Source organism: Coenobita brevimanus, chromosome 84 (assembly GCF_032717465.1).
Source record: "Coenobita brevimanus isolate Jiangsu-jjx chromosome 84, ASM3271746v2, whole genome shotgun sequence".
NCBI lineage: Eukaryota > Metazoa > Arthropoda > Malacostraca > Decapoda > Coenobitidae > Coenobita > Coenobita brevimanus.
Window position 1 is genome coordinate 23,586,639 of NC_137037.1, and position 20,322 is coordinate 23,606,960.

The following is a 20,322-nucleotide window of genomic DNA, read 5'->3' on the forward strand; positions in this document are numbered from 1 at the left end:
GAAGGCTGCGTGGTGCAGACCAGTCACCCAGGGGTGATGAAAAGTGTCTTCACTAGATAACGAGGACCCCGAGGATGACGATGCACCAACCGGGGACACCGACCCCGGGGAAACGGAGCTGGAGGAAGACGAGATCCTACTGCAGCTGGATTTTTAGGTCTGTCCCCACACCTGCCCGTGATGGCAGGGGCCACCTCTCAGAAATACTGCCCCCCAGTCTACGACAAGATGAGACTGAAAGGGGTAAAAGTGAGGATACTGGTCAACATGGGAGCGGCCAGATCCTGCCTCTACAGTCATTTTTACTCCCATCATAATGTGGCTTTTGGCCTGCTTTTACCTACGTCAGCTCATCTTGTGGATGGAGATATGACCCCCTGCCCATCCATGGGGAAACCCTGGCCCTATGCACCGACACCCACCAACAAGTCTCTACTCAGCACAAATTCATTGTATTCGGCTTGACCTGCCGTGCGTATGATGGTTATCTGGGACTGGAGCTCCTGCAGAAGTTATGCATGAACATCAATTGCCTCAAGTGGCAGCTCCAGTTCCAGAAGCCCCAAAACCCCCCTCTCCCACAGCCGCTGTGCACATGCAGACCCCCCCTCCTCCCCACTGTCCCCCTCTCTCCCCCTTTCTCCCCCCAGCTCCCCCTCCATCCCACCTCCCACACCCCACCACCCACACCCCACCTTCCCGGTGACAATTGCCTCTGCCCTAACGATCTCTCCCCAGCATGAGGCTTGGCTACATCTGAGTAGGCCTGCTGGCGCCTCTGTCCTGTTCTCCCCCAACCTACTATCGCCTGTCTGCTGTCCTCCACCTTCCTCCCCCTCCCCCACATCGCAGCACTCAGCGTAGCCAACATTACCACCCTCCTCACGCTACCAAAGGGATTAGTGGTAGGAGAGATGGAGGAGACCGAGCCCTGCGCCACTCTTCCCCCACCACCCTGCCTCCCCATAGCTGAACATCTCTCACCCAACCAGGGGGACAGCCTCCACCGCCTTCTCCTGGACTTCAAAGATCTCTTTGCGTCAAGCCCTACCAACTTTGGCCACACCACCTACCTGACGCATGAAATACCTACCACAGGACCACCCATTCGCCAACCATCCTGGCAAAAAAAAAAAAGCAATGGGCTGAGGAAGACTGGCAGGTCCAAGAAATGCTCAGTGCTGGTGTCGTATCACCCTCCACCAGCCCTTGGTCCTCCCCTGTCATCCTCGTCAAGACAAAAGACGGCACCATGCGTTTTTGCGTGGACTACCGCCAATTGAACGACGTGACCACCAAGGACGCCATGCCCCTTCCCAGGACAGATGACTCTCTCGACTCCCCATATGGAGCCTCTTGTTTCTCTACCTGAGACCTCCAATCGGGATATTGGCAAGTTCCTGTACATCCTGAGGACAGGGGGAAGACAGCATTTTCCACTAGCAATGGGAAACACTATGAGTTCAACGTTCTACCATTTGGACTCTGCAATGCCCCTGCCACCTTTTCCCGATTAATGGAGTCTGTCCTGAGCAGCTTCACCTGGGAAATCTGCCTGGCCTATGTGGACGACATAATCATTTTCAGTCAAACATGGGCTGACCACCTCCAATGCCTCAGGAAAGTCTTTCTACGCATCCACTGGGCTGGCCTCAAGCTCAGGCCCTCCAAATGCGTCCTGGCTGCATGAACATTGCCATCCCGGGGCACATCATCTCTAAGGACGGGATATCACCTGACCCCAACAAGCTGCGTGCCATCGCAGACCTCCCCCTACCACAAAACGTTCACGAAGCCCGCGCCTTCCTGAGTCTTACGTCGTACTATCAGCGTTTCATGAAAGGGTTTGCTAACATCGCCAAGCCCCTCCATGACTTGACCAAAAAAGGCGAGCCTTTTACCTGGACCGAAGAATGGAGAGCTGCTTTCCACGAACTAAAGAGCAAACTCATCACTGCCCCAATTGCTGCCTTCCCTGACTACACCCTGCCCTTCTGTCTATATACCGATGTATCATTGATAGCAATCGGTGCTGTCCTCACCCAGGTCCAGGAGGGGTGAGAGCACATCATCGCCTGTGGCAGCTGCACCTTCAACCAAGACGAAAGGAACTACGCTGCCACTAAACGAGGATGCCTGGGCATCATCTGGACTCCAGAACATTTCCGGGCTTACCTGTTGGGTACAAACTTCACCATTATCACTGACCACCAATCACTCCAATGGCAGTCTAACACACACAACGCCCAAGTTATTAGATGGAGGGAAATGTTGAAAGAATTGAACGACAAGATTTCCTACTGCCCCGGCAAACTACACACCAACGCTGACGCTCTGTTTGGACTGCCAGTCAACTCGATCCACAGCAAATCAGAACCTCTACAACAGTGGCGCAACAAAGATCGCCCCCACTTGATGCCACCGCACCTGTTCTCTAAACTCCACCAGCAGGGCGACCACCTATTTACCCAGTCGGGACATATAGTGCTCGACCCCAAAACCGCCTTGGACACCATGATGTACCTCCACTCTGACAACTTATTCACCTGGGCATCAAAAAACTGTTACAGGTATTCAGCGATGCCTATTGGACCCCTAACGCCTCCAACCTGGCCAAACAAGTTACCAAGTTTTGCCGGGCTGCACGCTAGGCAAGGATACCACCCGCACACCAGGCCCATCGGGGAGCATCACCACTCACAAACCCTGGCAGTTACTATCTGTGAATGTAGTGGGCCTCCTACCACCCAAATCTGGCTACAGGTATATCATCACTTTCATAGACATCTATTCAAAATTCCTCATTGCCTGCCTGGCCAAGGAACACCACGCAGTCACTGTGGCTGACGCCCTTGTCTGTCATGTCTTCCCTTTTTTCGGGATTCCTCAAGCCCTGCACCCAGACAGTGCCCCCGAATTCACCAGCGCTATATGGCAAGAGCTCGCTAACATCTTTCACTACCGCATCTCACACTCCTTCTCATACTGGCCCCAGAGGAACAGAATATATGAGAGGAGCCATCACACCCTCATGAACCAGGTGCAGACCCAAGCAGAGGAAACCAAAAATGTGGACTGGCCGGCCCACATCAAAATTGTTCAGTGGGGAATAAACTCCTGCTCCCAGGACGACGTTATATCTCCCCATGAAAGGATATTCGGGGAGGCCCCCCTCCTCCTACCTCTACGACAGCACCTGCAACCCCCCACTACGTCCCTCACATCCGACTCTCTCCACCAGCTCAAGAGGCAATTGCACCATCTACAGAAAACTCTAGACCTTCAGCTGGACACTGCTCCCTCCAGCCATTACAAACCAGATGACTCGGTAGTGGTAGCAAAGCTACCTACACCCAGCAAAATCTCCTCATGCTTTATGGGTCCATACACCATCATCCATATCCTGAACCCCTACCAGGTCACCATAGACTATCACAACACACCACGCACATATCGGAATCACCATGTGCGCCCGTCCTCGACCACCACCACCCCACGCCACTCCCCCCATCACCCACACCATCTCACCACCACCTGCCACCCCAGATCCTCCATCTGACTCATACAGCTGCTACATCACACCCTCCTCCTCCCCCACTCCTTCCCGGCCAGCCCACTCCCCCGTTACACCTCACACCTCTTCGTCCGCCACCTCACCACCGCCGCAAATTCATCAATCTGACCCAGGGACCCCAAGTCCACCCCTCCCTGTAGCACACCCACAGACCTGCATGCCACCTGCTGCTGCCTCCACCCCCACACCATCCCCCCCACCCACTACACCTCGCCATCCACCCACAACCCATCCCACACCTCAAACACCGTCTGCCACAACTACCACACTACCCCGTCGCCAAACACCCAGAGATCACGCTCATCCCCAACACCACAAGGCAGCACTCCCTGCTCTCCACACACACCCTCACCAAACACCTGGATATCATGCCCAATCCTGACACCATGAGGCTGCACTCTCACTTCACCACCCACACCCACCCTCAAAACCACCACCACCTGCTCTGGCCGTCTTTCATGCCCACCAGCCAGATACTCCACCACACCTTCCCCTACTCCCCTGTCCACGCCTCAACAACCAGGTCAAACCACCCCTATCCCTCACACCCCCAACACAACCCCCAGAACACTCATGCTACACCAAGTCCACCCACCCCTATCCCCAGGGAAAACAGCCCCACCTACCCTCAGCGACCACATAAAACCTCCACCACTTCACCGGTTGCCAGCATTCAGCTGAGGTACACTGAACACTGACCACCACCAGCCATGAAGGTACAACTTGTCACCTGGGCCCCAACCTACAGAAGAAAGCAATGTGTCCGTGGACCCCACCATCTCTTTCGACTCCTCCACACAACACATCAAGCCTCCACCCTCTATGTCACCTATGTTACTCACCAGACCCGAACCTGGCCACTTCACACTGGACCACCCTCCTCCAGCACCTGACACCCGCCCACAGCACCACCACCACAGAGACCTACTACCTCCAGCTATGGGGATGTGCCTTTTACCCCCAAGACAGTGGTGAAATACCGACCATGGCAACTGAGCACCGCAGGAACATGGTGACACCCCCCTCAGGAGGCGACCACGGAGAGGCTCTGAGGGCATGAGCGTTGCCAAGGCAGTATGGACCTATGTCCCCGACTACCTTGCTCCCTTATTCCCCGGAACGGACCCAGCGGGAATGTCGCAGTCTGAGTACATTACCCTCCAACCAGACCAGCCCTCGACAGGTTCAAGGTGGGGCTGAATATTCAGTCCCTAGCAGCATCCCTTTGATGGCCTATAGCCTCACACACAACGTGACGGCCTGTAGCCGCACAAGCCAAGTGACGGCCTGTAGCCACACAGTAACAGAGACGGCCTCTAGCTGCTCAAGTGCTGCCAACTCCCTCTCTTCTGCTGAAACCGGCGACGGCCTCCAGCTGCACTCGGGGAAAGAAAGGTACGCCCCCTCTCCTTCTGCAGCTGCCTCTGGGAGTAAGACACCATGACGGCCTCCAGCCACACCAGCAGGCAGGTGACAGCCTCCGCCTGCACCTCAACTCATGTCATTCCTCTTGCAGGACACCAGTGACGGCCTCTAGCAGCACCCGTGGTCAGGTGCTGGCCTCCAGCCACACCTCACCCACAGTCCTGTCAGGAAGTCAGGCCTCGGTGACAGCCTCTAGCCACACCGACAGGGAAGGGATGGCCTCTAGCTGCCCTCCCCCTGTTGCCCAACAGCATTTAGCGATGCCAGGGAGAGACAACACCACCAAAGTCTCTCACCCCCTGAGACTTCCCCGGCAGAGGACGACCCATGCTTAGCTCACCCCTCCTGTAACTGAGCGGGATGTTCCCCCTCTTCTCTCCACAGAGCCAGCCCCCAGGAGGAGCCTTCCTGCCTGGAAGAAGAGTGGCGAGGCCCCATGCTGTCCCTGGGAGTGTGTGCCATCCAGCCGGTGCCCGTGGGAGACGACCAGCTGACGGACTCCTGCTGGAGGCAATGCCGCAGCCCAACCCTGATGGCGGCCCAACAGGAGGGAGACCGCAGACACCTGACTCCACATGATGCCCCTGTAACCCCGGGGCACAACCTCCCCAGCCCTAGATGATGGCGATCTCCTCCCCAGGGTGGGCGCAGACAAGTGCGCCTACTCGCACTGTTTGGCCTGAGCCCCAAGGACCAGACTACCCTGCCAGGCCCCACGAGTAGAGGGCCTCTCACCACGCCCAACCGCAGCCCGCAATGGGTGATATCACCTTTAAGGGTTGTCCCGTGGCCCTGAAGAGAAGGGACACCAGACGGGACCCCTCCAATACCTGGCCGACACTTTGGGACCTCCTGGCTCCTGTAGCCAATTCGGAGTCCTCCAGCCTGCCCAGTGTAACAGTGACTGCCCAGTGCACTGTATATTTTGAAATAGTGCCCGTTTTGTATGCTGAACTAGTGCTCTAGGGACTGCATTGTGTACTGTGTGTCTCTATATTCATATTGTGTACTGTGTCCCTACCTCCGCATAGTATACGGCGTGACACTTACATTCAGATTGTGTACTCGAGCCCAAGTAACAGACTGTGTGAAAGCTAACCTCCCCTTGTGCACAGTGTCTGTTCAGTGCCCTTATGACTGGATAGTATCCCGCGCGATACTAACACCATACAAACTAGTCACAGCCCTCTAGTCTGTCTAGTACATTTGACATTGAATAATGTATTGTGTATAACTCACATTCATATTGTATACTGGAGTTGTAGTTGAGATAATTCACGTATAAGGTTGTTGTCTAGAGTTTTTATGTCCTCCTTTTCTCGTTGTGTGTTCTAGGTCCGGTCTCGAAAGAGGACCCTGGCTCTATAGCTGGTGTTTCTGGGACGAGAAGTCGGCCTAAAAACACCTAGCATAACACTTTTACATACATCCGTCACTTCTTGGATGCCCAGAAGTCAGGTCTAATTATGATTAGTGTCATTCAAACCATCCTTCCATTTCCTTCTTGGCCTCCTTCCTCTCACTCCCTCTGCTTCAAATATGTACACTTTCTCCATAAGTCTCCTATCATTGATTCGTCTTACAGCCAAACCACTCCAATATAACCCTGTCGGCCCATTCTATCGCATCAAGCCTGTTTCTACATCACAACCTTCGTACGTCATTTATCACTCAGTTAATTCATCTCTCGCCATATATACTGACATTTTAGGCACTTCATTTTCAACAAGTTCACCTTTTTCCTATCCCTATCACTCGGTGCACATGCCTCGCATCCATAAAGCGCAGTCAACATCACTTTATCATTTATAAAACACACGATATTCTCCTAAAAAGATACTGGTCTTTCCATCCTTCAACTTTCCAACGTCCCGAATTCTTTTGCCTCATATTCTTATTCTGTGGCTTACTTAGGTCACAGTTTCATCTTCCGTGTTGACTCTCATATTTCATGAACAATATAGTTGTACAACAAGTGCTTGTGCCTCTCGCACTTGCTCCTGCAGAGGGCTCTTGCGCTGCATACTCGTTTTCTCATGCTTCACACTCGTTTCCTCATGCTTCTCACTCGTTTCCTCGCACTTCGCACACGTGTTGCGATTATTTCAGGTAATCCGAGTCACGTTTATGTGCTGTTTTAGTCTAAAGTTGTCTATTGTCAGTCAAGAAGACATCAAAAGGCCCATGATGGTCCGTTTATGTGCTGTTCTAGTCTAACGTTGTCACTTGGATTTTTTGCATCTAACCAATTGATCGTGTTATTTGCAGCTTCGGGAATGGAACCCAAGTTTTCTGCATGCAAGTCCGAGATATTAACCACTCAGCCACGGCAACTGACCGGGCGCCGGAAGCGGCGATTTTTTGGTCAAAATTTGATCACTCATTAAATATAGTAAAAGTTTTTCAATCGTGATGGGCCCAAGTTTTTCATATTAGCTAATTTTTTGCGATTTTTAAGCCAATTTTGGTGCGATTTGAATGTGTAGTTTCGGCTGCCCAAATTACACACACACGCAGACACACGGCTACTGCTATAGTATATTAGATACTGTCCTTGTAAGTAGACTTCAGCTTATATTGTTGTTCTTTGCATCCGTGCTACAACTTATCACCTAGCTTTTTCTTATATTCGTTGTCCACCTCCCTTTTCCAGTTTTTTTTTTTTTTTTTTTTTTTTTGTGCCAAGAGTCTGTGACCATCATATGCGAAAAACACCTGCTTTGCACCCCAGTATTCCCCTCCCTACATCCATTAAATTCATCCTTTGCATCTATATCCCTCATCAGTAAGGAGATGGATAAACAGGATAGATAAAAAGGAAAACTAATGGCAGTACTTATAATAATAGGTTGCATAACACTACGGCTCTTACATTCTCCCTCCTCCATTAATCCTGAGAACTCCCCCAAGTACTACTCGTAAATCTCGCCTAATGGCTGATGCGGCTTCCCCTAACTCACTCTGTTCCTCGTCGACATGAAGTGACCTATGTTCTCTTACACAGCCATCCAGAAAGTACTCTTTCCTGAGATTTACAGCTCGCATTAACTTTATTCGCTTATACACTCAGTGAGATAAATATTGTTTTTTCTCTGTCCGTTTTTCAGTGTGTGGTGTTTTAAGTAACTGATGTTTTTTCCTCTTATCCTCTTTGATTAAATTTGCTTGCTTATACCTCTATCTTTGCTCAAGTAGAGCTAAGCACTTTACGGTCAGTCTAGATAAACACTGAAATCAAGAAACGCCTCCAATAGAAATAAGTTCAGTTAATACTTACCGTTAAAGGAAACTTGTTTATCATTATAAAAATGTTCAGTATGCGTGACATATCCGATCTCTGAAGTGACCTATTTCCTACACAGCGATCCCCCAAACACTCTTTTCTGAGATTAATAGCTTGCATTTTCTTGACTCGCTTTTACACACACGAAGACTAATAGAGATGTTAGCTTTTTCTCTCTTCCTTTGTTTGCTGAGCTAGAATTACTAATGGTTTTCCTTTGAACGACTGACTTATGACCAGGCTTAATCGTTGTCCAGCACACGTAAAGGGAGATTACTTGTTAACGTCAGTGACTAGATGTTAAAATCTAAGCTCACAAAGAACACGGCTGTCACTCTGGCCAATGCTTTAACCCCTAAAATCACAGAGTTTCATGATAGTCCTAACTCAGTCAGATGATGGTATTTTTTTTAGTTTATTTTTTATCATTTCTTCAGCTCAGAAGAGATTTTCCGAACTGTAATGGTTAAATATAGTATTCAATAACTCATTCATTACAGCAGGTGTCTTTTAATAGTAAAATATATATATATATATATATATATATATATATATATATATATATATATATATATATATATATATATATATATATATATATATATATATATATATATATATATATATATATATCGTAGCAGCAAGAAGGAAATACATATGATTTACACAGACTAGTTACGAATATTCCACTGCAAGCTCAACCTTTGATAATGCAGACATGTGCTTTGTTGCTAAAAATCCTGAGAATGTGGGCATCAAAGTACAGCAAAAACAAAGATTTTTTTTTTTATTTACCAAATTCATGGCATTAAATTACAATCCGTCCTCTGAAGCCTAACAGTCCTTCTATGTCTCACACACCGTCACATACTGTACTAGGCTGGCATTAATAACCACCGTCCCAATTTAATGCATGCAAGGGCTGTCTCCAGAATTGTAATGTAACGAAGTGAATTTACTTGAGTACTGAACTCAAGTATTTTTTGTGGATATCGATTATTTAAAAACATGCATTTCTTTCAGTACTTTAACTTCAGTATAATTTTCAAGTACTTTTACTCAAATACATTTGAAAATTAACAAAGAACTTAGGTAATTGTATTAACAGGGATGCTTTTATGACATTTCAGTGTGGATATTGGAAGATCTATAAAATCAAATTTTGTTGAAATTCACATAATCAGTCAGCTCCTAGTCCAATCCTTTGATCAGAGTTGCTACCTTTCGAACAGCATACAGCCTCTGTAAATAAATAGTGAGAATAAAATTTAATAAACTTTTTTTTTTTTTTTTTTTTTTTGAGGGAGAGGAGGTAATCGACTCAGATGGTGACTTATTCTTTGGGTAATTATTGCTTCTTGACGATTTTCACATAGATCAGACAGACCTCTTGTAGTGACGTGGATTAATAATGTTCTATCAAATATCTCCAGTTCGAAAAACTTAACAGAATCTTCTGGCTGGTAACAAGAATTGTGTATCATCGGAATGAGGCGGTATGAGAAACAGCTGCGGAAAATAATATACAGCAATATAGCTACACTTAGTGTCTGAACAGTGTTACGGAACAGAGAGAGATAATGAACACTTCAAGTAAGAATACTAAATTCACTACTATCCCGCAAAGTTCCAGGTTCAAAACAAAAGACTTAGGTAAAATTACAAGTTAAAGTTTAATGCTCAAACTAACAACTAAACATTCAGGACTCATAAGGATAATGTAATGGCAAAACAGGTTACATATATGGTTAACTGCGATAGCCTCTATTAACACGAAATTAGCAAGAGCAAATTTATCTAAGTCAGCCCTGATAAAATGAGAAAACCGGATAATTCTGAGTTAAAGCAAGATATAATATTATTACAGATACAAAATATTACTAATACTGGCTGACAGTATGGAACCAATATGAATCACAAAGACTTTACCAGGCTTACGAATTAACGCCTTAGGCTATACAGTACAGGAAAAATGGTAATAACACTTATACTCAAATTATACAGCAGCTAGATGGCTGGAGGCTTTCTGAGCACTCACAAAAATAATAATATACTGTACAGGAGAGGACAGAGATGTGAACAGAATGAGGAGTAGATCTAAGTGGCAACTAATGCAGAGGCTGAGCTCATTATATAGGGGGCCGGCAGAGCTTGATTCAACTTGTAAAAAGGATGCGCAAATGAAGGTATAGGAGATGAAGAGTTGACAATTATGCTCTGAACAACAGAAAGAACGACTTACTCTACTATAAGGTTGAGAAGGAGGGAGTGAGGTAGAACACGCAAGCCTGGTCACTATGGAAGCCACGTGGCGAATCGTGAACAAACATGCAGCATACTGTACATTAGGATCATACAAAGGATGATGCAATCATGAACAAAACTGTATCATAAGTTAGAATTATACAAGGGATGATGAAATCATAGGCTATGTAACACCTTCCCACAAAAAAAAAGAAATTTACAAAGGAAATTTCTTATTACTCTAAAACAATCTGCCTAAAGTCTAGATAAGCAATCTGCAATAACATTTTGTTTCCCCTTGACATGTTGTATGTCTAATGAACACTCCTGAAGAAGTAGACTCCATCTTGTCAATCTCTGATTTTTATCTTTAAACTTACTAAGGAATTTCAGTGGGTTATGATCGGTATAAATGATTATGGGGTCAAAACCAGAACACAAATAAAATGAAAAATGCTGTAAACCCAAAATCAAGGCAAAAAGCTCTTTCTCAATAGTTGAGTAGTTCTTTTGAGGTGGAGTGAACTTCTTACTGTAATAAGATACTGGGTGTTCAATACCCTGATCATCCTCTTGCAGCAAAACAACCCCAGCTCCTGTATCACTTGCGTCAACAGCCATCTTAAAAGGCTTAGCAAAATTTGAAGTAGCGAGCACTGGCTGACTTAATAGGATTGCCTTAAGTTTGCTGAAAGAGGATTCACAGTTATCGGTCCAGACAAATTTAACTCCCTTTTTCAGTAGGTCTGTAAGTGGTGATACATGAATTGAAAAGTTAAGAACAAATCTCCTGTAATAACCTACCATTCCCAAATATCTTTGTAGCTCTTTCCTACTTTTAGGTCTGGGAAGATCACCTATAACCTGAACCTTAGCTTCTGGTGGTGCAACGTGTCCATCACCAATTACGTACCCAAGGTACTGAACTTTAGCTTGACCAGACTCACACTTTGATAAATTAGCTACAAGATTAGAATGAACCAAACACTCAAGAAATTTACTGACATGGCATAGGTGATCTTTCCAGTTGTCACTGAAGATTAATACATCATCAATATAAACAACACACCCTGCCAAACCCTCTGTTACAACATTCATGAGCTTCTGAAAAGTGGCTGGTGCATTCTTCATACCATATGGCATTACAGAACATGCAAAAGTCTTTCCTAGTGTTACAAAACATGAGATCTCCCTAGCACGTTCAGTCATAGGTACTTGCCAGTATCCCTTTAACAGATCAAACTTACTTATGTACCTAGCCTTTCCGATCTTCTCTATGCAATCTTCCACGCGAGGGAGAGGGTAGGTGTCTGTTTTGGTTATCTGATTAACACGTCTGTAGTCGATGCAAAGCCGCTGTGACCCACCTGGCTTAGGGACTAGAGTGACAGGAGAACTCCACTCGCTCTGACAGGGCTCAATCATCTTGTGGTCCAACAGGTAGCCAAGCTCCTTCTGGATGAGAGGAACTTTCACTGGGTTCACACAGTAAGGAGGCAGTTTAATTAGCTTTGCTTCTCCAACATTGACATCATGCATCAACTCAGTGGTTCTTCCTGGAGTGTCACGGACACTTGCGGGTACTCCTGCAGTAATGCCGAAAACTCCTGCCTTTCCTCGGGAGCTAGATGAGAAAGCTTAGTCTGGAGATCATTCATGATATCAGGATTCTTCCCCAAACTATCACTCAGGCTCATACTGCATGGGAGAGCTTCACTTCCAGACTCGGGTGGAACAGCTACAGTGCAGATTGGGTTATTTTCGTCCCACCTGTGATATAACTTTAGCATGTTGATGTGACAAAGTTGCTTGTTCTTTCTACGATCTGGTGTGGCGATAACATAGTTGACATCACTGAGTTTCTTCTCCACGAAATAAGGACCACTAAACTTGGCTTGAAGAGGTTGCCCATGCACTGGTAGCAGAATCAAAACCTGATCTCCTGGCTGAAAGTGGCGTAACCTGGACTTATCATACCAAGTCTTCATCTTCTCCTGAGCAGCTCCTAAATTCTCTCTCACCAGCTGTAAAGCAGTGGACAGCCGTTCTTTGAACTTCATCACATACTCCAGCAGCTTGACGTCATCTTCCTCCGACAGCCAGCATTCCTTGAGTAGCTTAAGGGGTCTTCTTACTTCATGGCCAAACAGTAGTTCAAAGGGTGAGAAGCCAAGTGATTCATTTGGAGATTCTCTTGCGGCAAATACAACGAATGGAAGACCTTTATCCCAATCTTTCTGATGTTCCAAACAGTATTTCCTGAGCATCGATTTGAGTGTTTGATGATATCTCTCCAGCGCTCCTTGGGTCTGGGGATGGTAACCTGAAGACGTGATCTGGGTGATGCCCAACTCTTTCAGAGACTGCTTGAAAACATTTGACATGAAATTACTTCCCCGGTGTGACTGTACCTCCTTGGGCAGACCAAACTTGGTGAAGAACCCTAGCATTTCCTTAACCACGTTCTTTGCTGAGATATTTTTAAGTGGAATGGCTTCAGGATAACGAGTAGCCATATCAATCAGGGTCAACACATAAGATAATCCTGAAGAAGTCTTAGGAAGAGGGCCCACAATATCCACCAACACACGGGTGAATGGTGCCTCAAAAGGAGGAATGGGAACTAGAGGTGCAACCTTTTCGGTCTGATTACACTTCCCCACAACTTGACAGGTGTGACAAGACTTACAATACCAGGAAACATCTCTGAAGATACCTGGCCAGTAGAAGTGTTTCAAAATGCGTGCCACAGTCTTCCTCACTCCAAGGTGTCCTGCCAAACTGGAATCATGAGCCACTCTAATGATATCCTGCCTACAAACACAAGGGATGACAACATGATGTACAACCTCCCATTCACAGTCGGCTGATGCTGTTGGGGGTCTCCACTTCCTCATAAGTACTCCTGACTTTATATAATAACAAGTAGAAGCACCAGCTGACTCTTCCTCACTGCAAGCAGAGTTAGCTAGACCTTTCAACTTAGGGTCAGCACCCTGCAACTCAACCAACTCTTGACGAGACAAATTATCAACACTACGGGGTACTGCCTCATCTGGTGAGTGGTCCAAATTAGCAAGAAAAGTGTCAGCTAGGATAGCATCATCATCATCATTATCCTCTAAGTCACCAGTAACTTTAGACTTAGCCCTAGTGACCGCACATGCAGAGAACACATCAGGGACATCACAATCCTGGGTCACAGTCACTGGTTCACTTGACAATTGAGGAGCTGGACACACTTGACTTCCACCTATATCATTTCCAAGTAAGAAAGTTACACCTGACATTGGGAGTGTCTCAACTTACCCAACCATAACGGAACCATTAACAAAACCAGACTCTAAATTCACTCTGCACAGAGGGACAGAGAAGTAATTATTCCCTACACCTTGTAAGATTACAGTTTCGTCAGAGGAATTAACATTAGAGCCTAGAACACTGGTCAGCATAAGGGATTGGCAAGCACCTGTATCACAATATATTTTAACTGATTTCCTGTCATTACTGTCCAGAGGACTGACAAAACCATCAGACAGGAAATTAGCACATGAACTCTTGAGAGTGTCACCCACGTTACTGCTCAAAAGAGGAGCTTCATCATGAGGATTTAATTTACCCCTCAAAGCAGGTTCAGTTAACTCGGTTAAAGAATTCTGGGAACTCTCAAGGGTGGACACTAGACCAATTGACTGAATATTTAAAGACTCCTTTTTATTCACATCACGCTATCTCCTGAAACATTTCTCCGTAGTATGACCAAGCTTACTACAATAAGTACATTTACTTTTCTGAAATCTAGAGGTGGAGCTGGTATTTACTTCCTGAGAAACATCATCTTTATTCTCTTTCCTGTTACCTGTACTCTGAGTAAAGGCAACGTACTTACTCTCAGCTTTCCTTTTTTCTTTAGAATATCTCTTGTGAGTGAGAACATATTCATCAGCTAAAACTGCAGCATCAGACAAATTATCTATTCTTTTCTCATCAAGATATAGGCTTACATCTTTATTAATACACCTTTTGAAGTCCTCCAGCAAAATCATCTGCTTAAATTTATCAAAATCAGAATTTACATTCTTAGAATTTAACCACTGCTCTAACAGATCTTCTTTGATTTTTGCATACTCAGCATGGGATTGCTTATCTTGCTTATAAGTTGTCCTAAATTTTACTCTATAGGCTTCAGGAACAAGCTCATAGGCCTTAAGAATCAAGCTCTTAACTACATCATAATTATCAGATTGATCCTGAGGCAAAGATGCATAAGTTACTTGAGCTTTACCGGTGAGAACAGTTTGAAGGAGTACTGGTCAATACTTTTTGGGCCAATTAAAACCTGTAGCTACCCTCTCAAACAACTGAAAATACTTTGTTAAATCAGATTCATTAAAAGAAGGGACAAGTTTAACATTTTTAGCCACATCAAAATCATCAGAGCTAGATGATCCAGTTCCACCTTGTTTAATGCGATACTCATGGTCTGCCTGAATCCTAGCAAGTTCAATTTGTGCCTCAGCCTCCTTAGCTTTTGCCTGTGCCTCCTGAATACGAGCCTGAGGCTCAACCTCCTGAATACGAGCCTGAGACTCAGCCTCCTTAGCACAAGCCTCCTGCAGGGCTAGCTGTAACTTAGCTATTTTAATCTGTGTTTGCTCATCTGGAGGAGTTACATTAAACAAACTTTTATTAATCATGTCAACAATTTGATCTTTAGAATGATGAGAGTGAACAGCAATTCCCAATTGTTATGCAACAAGCTTAAATTCATTATTTGTTCTGTTTTTTACATCACACACTGTTTGCACATTTGACAAAAAATGTTTGGCTTCATCAAGAGTAGTAATAGTAGACATCATGAATAAATCACAGTCACAAAATATCAAGCAATATTCTTATGATAATATCCTGAATATCCTGATAAGAGGTCGCCAAATTAATGTTACGGAACAGAGAGAGATAATGAACACTTCAAGTGAGAATACTAAAATCACTACTGTCCCGCAAAGTTCCAGGTTCAAAACAAGAGACTTAGGTAAAATTACAAGTTAAAGTTTAATGCTCAAACTAACAACTAAACATTCAGGACTCATAAGGATAATGTAATGGCAAAACAGGTTACATATATGGTTAACTGCAATAGCCTCTATTAACATGAAATTAGCAAGAGCAATTTTATCTAAGTCAGCCCTGATAAAATGAGAAAACCGGATAATTCTGAGTTAAAGCAAGATATAATATTATTACAGATACAAAATATTACTAATACTGGCTGACAGTATGGAACCAATATGAATCATAAAGACTTTACCAGGCTTACGAATTAACGCCTTAGGCTATACAGTACAAGAAAAATGGTAATAACACTTATACTCAAATTGTACAGAAGCTAGATGGCTGGAGACTTCCTGAGCACCCACAAAAATAATAATATACTGTACAGGAGAGGACAGAGATGTGAACAGAATGAGGAGTAGATCTAAGTGGCAACTAATGCAGCGACTGAGCTCATTATATAGGAGGCCGGCAGAGCTTGATTCAACTTGTAAGAAGGACGCGCAAATGAAGGCATAGGGGACGAAGAGTTGACAATCCTGCTCTGAACAACAGAAAGAACGACTTACTCTACTATAACGGGGAGAAAGGGGGAGTGAGGTAGAACACGCAAGCCTGGTCACTATGGAAGCCACGTGGCGAATCTTGAACAAACATGCAGCATACTGTACATTAGGATCATACAAAGGATGATGCAATCATGAACAAAACTGTATCATAAGTTAGAATTATACAAGGGATGATGAAATCATAGGCTATGTAACAACAGCAATGGAACTGTTACATAATATTCTAAAATGTTTGCTGGACTCCGAAAATCGCATAATTGGCTTCAGAAAATCATTACCCATTGTCTTATTTATCCCAGTGAAGAGTTTACATATCATGAGAAACGGTGACAATTATGAAACTGGTGATGAAATTGTATATATTTTGCATTATATAATGCGTATTCATTGTGCATTAGCACTCACAGAATACTTATTTATTAAACATTAACTCAGGCTCCTATGATCACTCTCAGCTGAATAAATACCTGTGGGAGTAACTAGAATAAGAAGCTGGAGCTCTTCTGACCATGAAGAGTTCATGTCGCTGATAGTATCACTGAGGCTTGTATATACAGTACTTAGAGTCGTATGTTTAAACGTGACCGCAAAATGAGATGCAGACAGTGAATTTTTTATGACGATTTTTAAAGTAAGTGAAGATAATGTGGCGAATCTGACTTTCCTATATGGTTGCTGATTGCGTTTGATGAAATGGGATGCAGGCTAGCCGTACCAAATTACCACAGGCGTTCCATAATTAACCTTCACTACTTAGAGGTTTGCATTCCAGTATATGATTTAATGTTTAAGCATACGAACACTACCCTCAGCTGAATAAAATCGTCTAGTGTTGGCTGATGTAAGATACTTGAGCTGTTCCTAGCTGAGGAATTCTAAAATAATATGTTTTGCTTTGAACTATAATTGCACTCTTTCATTCAGCATAAGTAAGGCTACCTACCCTGCATTAAAAAATATAAGCTATACATTGGTAAAGTAATAATAAGTAAACGTAACCATATAAACAAACCATACGTGTTCCCTACGTGTCAACAGGTGGGTTGGTGGAGGGTTAGTGCCCCTCCCCGTAAAACAATTAACTCAAAGTCAAATGGCCACCCCTTACGGGATTATGGCGTCTGGCAATAGATAGATAGATAGCCTGTTGCTGCCCGGGTCATTTGATAACGCATCCACATCACTCGGGTTGTCCATTTACTGTGCTCAATCTGCCAGTCAGCTGGAAAATTCTTGTGTGTTGCCGGAATAGCTCACTCAGCGTTAACAACTACTGTGCAGCATTTTCTGTTTCTCATAACCCTCATCATGTTTCATTGCATCTTGCTTTTTTTGCATCCACTAACTGCATATGTGATTGTTATAGCAGAAGGCAGGTCAGACAGTGATAACAGAATAGTAGTCTTCTGGGGAGAGAGGTATGCACTAAGTATATAAACCACCCTGTATTCAGCCTATAAGAAACCCTCCGTAGTGAATGAACTGCCGTCGTGGTTTAATTGATTACGTTAGATATTCATATCCTCGACTCGCTAATCGAACTGCGGGTGTTGTGTGTGTGTGTGTGTGTGTGTGTGTGTGTGTGTGTGTGTGTGTGTGTGTGAACAAAGTAGCTAAAAAAAAAATCCAATTAGAACCAAACTTGGTGGATGGGTTAAGGAATTGCCCATGAGAAAGTCTTTTTTATTTCTTCTTCTTCTTCTTTAATTGATCAGTGTTAGACAAAAGCTGACCCAGCAAAATGTACTTCAGTAAATGTTATTCCTTTTTTACTAAATTTTGGGAGAGGGCAGGGAGTGAGGCAAGAATGGAGTGATTCAATTTTGAGAGGAATCAGTCAAAGGCGAAGGTCACTTGGTAAAGTCAAATTTCGACCCGTTTATATGACCGTCAATAATTTAACTCAAACTGTCCAAGTTTAACCATACTTGGTAGATTTAAGGAAGTACAGTAATCTCACTGTTTTCTAGAACAGTAGATCAAAGGTCAACATCTCAGGGCAAAGTCAACCTGAAGTGTGTAATTTGTCTGTGTGTAAATTAAATAACTAAAAACAATATTTGATTTGAATCAGCCTTTATGGATGAGTTAAGTATCACTCAAAAGTGTTGAAAATAATAAATCCAAGTCCGGAGGTACGTGGCAAGGTCAACTTATGCCGTTTATACTGAAGCAGACGTAACTTTGTGGAAGGATTTAAGTTAAAAAGAAGGCCAAGGTCACTTGGGAAAGGTCAAATTTCAGGTTCACTGTACGTAACTTAAGCAATTTTATCATATCTGAACCAAATTTGGTGGAAGGGTTAAGGTTTAGGCAAGAATGAAGTAATTCGTTTCGGAGAGTAATTTGTCGAAGCTCAAGGCCTGATGGCAAAGCCATATATTGAGCCCTGACACCAGTTGGTGCTCGTGGGTGTTGTACTCTGCTAGCGCTCCTTCCTGCTCATCTGTGATGCCTCCAGACGGTATTATAGGGGAGACATTTTGTAGTGAAGCTGTTAACATGGGTTAGATTTGACTCCGCAATGTATAAGATCCCCTAAGCTGATTAAAATCGTCTGAGGTAAGCAAGAATATGATATAAGGCTGAGGTTCTGAGAGAGAAAGTGAAACTGGTCATCATTCTTGGACAAGAGCTTTCGAACACTTACAGCACACCAGTAAGAAATAATTCTCTCTCTCTCACTCTCTCTCTCTCTCTCTCTCTCTCTCTCTCTCTCTCTCTCTCTCTCTCTCTCTCTCTCTCTCTCTCTCTCTCTCTCTCTCAGCTGCACACATTTTCTCTTACCACAGCCCACCTTGTAACCTGAGCTCGATTTCACGGTATTCCGATCCTCAGTTTACCATCCTCATCCCAAAAGACTGACAGTTTTCTGAGTGTTGGGTCTGGCCTTGAAGCCGCCCAACCAAAAACCGATATCCGATGCGGGTTTCTTTGAGGTGGCTGCTGTTTTATCGGTGGTGGAGAAAAGATGGAGTGGAGAGGCGGTAATGAGGCGGGTTAGAGGGAGGCAGGATATGAGCGGAAGTTGGTGATAGAGGGAGCTTAGCATGACGATGGTAAAGACGAAGAAGTGGATGAGCAGGAAAGTGAAAATGTGGAAGAACAAGAAAGTAAAAAAAAAAAGTGGATAAATAATAATGTGAAAAAAGGTAATGACCAGGCAAATAAAACAAAGTGGATGAAGAGGAAACTGAAAAATGTGGATGAACAAGAAAGTGAAAAAGTGGATGAACAGGAAATTAAAAGTGGATGAATAGGAAGAAAATGGAAAGAGGGAAAATGGTAGGCATAGAGGAGAGAAGGTAATGAGAGTGACTAATTGGGCAAAGGTGAAAAAATATACAGAAAAAGAAAAGTATTGTAAAAGTAAGGTTCCGTGAATATGAATGAGAGCAAGAACGGATTGATGATTGTGGCGAAACAGGATGTAGCTGATGACACAAGATGAATAAAAATGTTAGTAATGTGGATAAGGAAAAGAGAAAGCAAAGAGAACTTGAGAGAAAAAAAAAAATGAGTGAAAGAGGGAAGAAGGAATTGACCTGCAGTTGGTGATGAAGGTAAGGATAATACAACGGACAAAAATTAGACGAATTTAGGTGACAGGAGGATAATCAGTAGAAATGATATGGGCGAAGACGTGTGAAAAAAAGAGAATGATGATGAAGGAAAGATGTATTAAAGGGTAAATATGCCAAACTTAAGGTTATATGAAGGAACAAACGTAAATGAGAGAATAAGAAGGGAGAAAGGGAGAAGAACGCGAAGGGAAAATTTGTGAGAGCCGGAAGGAAATGGCTGGAAAATACTGAGAGTGATGACAGTGTGATTCCGTGAGATGAAGACAGGGAAGAGATTAAGGAAATAAAATGGAAGGAGCCGAACGTGAGGATGAAATAGAAAAAAAAATGCCAGTGGAGCAAAATGGAAAGCAGAAAATGATACAAAAAAAAATATGGTTAGAAAATAGTGATGATGGAAGAGAAAAATAATCAGAAGAAAAAATCAAGAGAGAAACAGGCAGGACGAAAAGGCCAGAGCTACAAGGTGGAAAGAATGACAGACCGATGAACATAAAGATAAAACAGAAATCACAAGAGTGAAGGAGCGGATGACGTAAATGAGACATGCATGAAGGGAGGGGAAGGGAAAACGAACAGACAGAGGAT

General features: G+C 44.2%; 1 pseudogene; it reads left to right on the forward strand.

Annotated features, from left to right (window-relative positions):
* Positions 1-1,671: 1,671 nt before the first annotated feature.
* On the forward strand, positions 1,672-2,061 carry LOC145410097 (uncharacterized; annotated as a pseudogene).
* Positions 2,062-20,322: the final 18,261 nt, after the last annotated feature.